The sequence below is a fragment of the Octodon degus genome, unplaced genomic scaffold, assembly GCF_000260255.1.
Source record: "Octodon degus isolate 3935 unplaced genomic scaffold, OctDeg1.0 scaffold00118, whole genome shotgun sequence".
In the NCBI taxonomy this organism is placed as follows: domain Eukaryota; kingdom Metazoa; phylum Chordata; class Mammalia; order Rodentia; family Octodontidae; genus Octodon; species Octodon degus.
Genome location: NW_004524694.1, coordinates 6,734,632 through 6,736,842, shown reverse-complemented (window position 1 = coordinate 6,736,842; position 2,211 = coordinate 6,734,632).

Sequence of the window (2,211 nt, the reverse complement as noted above, 5' to 3'; positions counted from 1 at the left end):
TCAGAACCAGGGATTGAACTCAGATCCCTGCACTTGCCAGGGAAGCGCTTATTTTACTGAGCCATCTCCCCGGCCCCAATTCTCTACTTTTTACTCAAGTAATATTTCTACTTGTTCTTTGTGCTTTTGTCAGTTTTTCCCCCTTTTTGCCTGTTCTCATTCATTTCTTAACATCAACCCTGTCTTTTACATGTCTTCTGCTTTTTTATCTTTTAAAATGTACCTTTTGTTTGCCAGGGATGTAGCTTAAATGCACAGCACCTGCCTGGCATGTGCAAGGTCATGAATCAGATTCCTGGTACCAAAAAAATAAAATAAAACAAACAAAAAATAACAAAAAACACCCAAACTCAAACCCAAACCAAAACAAAAAAAATGCATCTTTTAATTACTTTTTCTTCACTGTATTCTTAGCATTTTCAAAGTCAGCAATTTTAGTGAAATATTAAGATGCCTTAAGAGCCGCTTTTCACCACTGATATTTTTAAGGATGGACTAAGGATGGACTTCTACCCAGAATCTCTTAATGCTGGAGTAGGGTGAGGAGTTGTAGAAAAGAACTATAGGTCAGGGTTTATTTTATTGTCTCATTAACTCATGAGCAAGGAAAAACAAGGAGAAGAATAAGAAGGAGAAGGAGAAAGAGGAAAAGAGGAGGAAGAGGAGGAAGAACAGGAACAATGACAACAACAGGAAGAGAAGGAGGAAAAGCAAAATCATATTTTGGGTTTAAAACTGAATAAAATGATTGGCTGCTACTATGTTTTAAACAAAATAAGAATATAAAGCCTGCCCAAATACTAACTTGTGAATACCTACAAAATTCAAACAAAGTTGAAGTTTAAAATGTATGTTTTTATTTATTTATTCATTTATTTATTATTTTCCTTTTCAATTATGCATTTAGCACAGGGTCTCAAACACAGCTCAGACTCATAGTGATCCTTCTGTTTTCAGCGTTGCCTGCACTAGGACTACAGGTGTGCACCACCCCACCCTCACTTGTTCACTGGCTCAGTGCACCCTGGGGGTGGGACCAGCCAGAGACTGACCCCACGTCCCTGTGCTTGCCAAATCAGGTACATAGTCTGCTGAGCTATCTTGCAGGCCCCTAAAATGAATGTTTTTTTAAATTGTAGAAATGTGTGATACTAAGAACTAATTTAAAATGGGGTAATTTGAATTTTGTCTAAATTATTGACTTCTTCATTTATTTTTTAGGATGAGTGGAAATAAGGGAAAATTGATCTAGGAAGATATGCACATTGTAAAATCTAAGATATATTTTTCTGTCATCACTTTTATGTGCTTGGTGTTCTAAAATAATTGGAAAGCAGACTTAGAAGTTACAAGGGATTCAAAATTGTCCATCGGACATTAGAGTTCATTCTTCCATCTACAAAACAGAGGAACGACCCGTGCATCCATTTCCAACTCTAATAAATCCCTATGTGTAATAATTTGATTAGTGTTCAAACGAAGAATATTCCATACTCTCAAGCTCAAAACCATAAATTATATTGCAAAATATAAAACAAAGAAACCATATTCAAATTTTAATAAGACCCGAACTTCCAGGTACCTATTAGCATGTCTGTGGAAAGAAGCATGTACAGGGGAATCCTGGCAGGAGTGGTAGATTGAAAAACGCAGACAAAAGAGCAGCGCTATCTATATCAGGTGACCTAAAGGTTCCCGAACGCCTTCCTTCCCAGAAAAAGTGTTTCTCACATGCCTGAGTTCAGCTTTTGTATCTCTAGAAGAAATTGATTAGGCTGATATATTTCAGCTGGAGACTATCATTTAACAACACTAAAAACATCATGCGCTAACAAGCATAATGCTTTAAAGGGTGGGAAAATTTCATTGTAAAAATGAAGCCAAAGTGGAGTGAGACTTTGGAATCGATGTTCCCCAGTTTTGAATTGTATTATAATGTATAAGAGGAAACAAAAGAAAAAGTAATCAAAATAATACAAAGATCTTTAAATATTCTACTGGATATATTTATATGTATATATGTTATAATATACATCTCTCTAGTGGAAGTTTCAATAAGCACTGTCCTAATAATTTCTATAATTTTGAAGAGTTATAATTATGAACAATAAGGTACACATGACATTTAATGTAAGATTTTTATGGGTAACAAAAATCAGGCAATATTATTTTTGCCCATCTTTATGAATGAATACAATTCTCTACCAATTA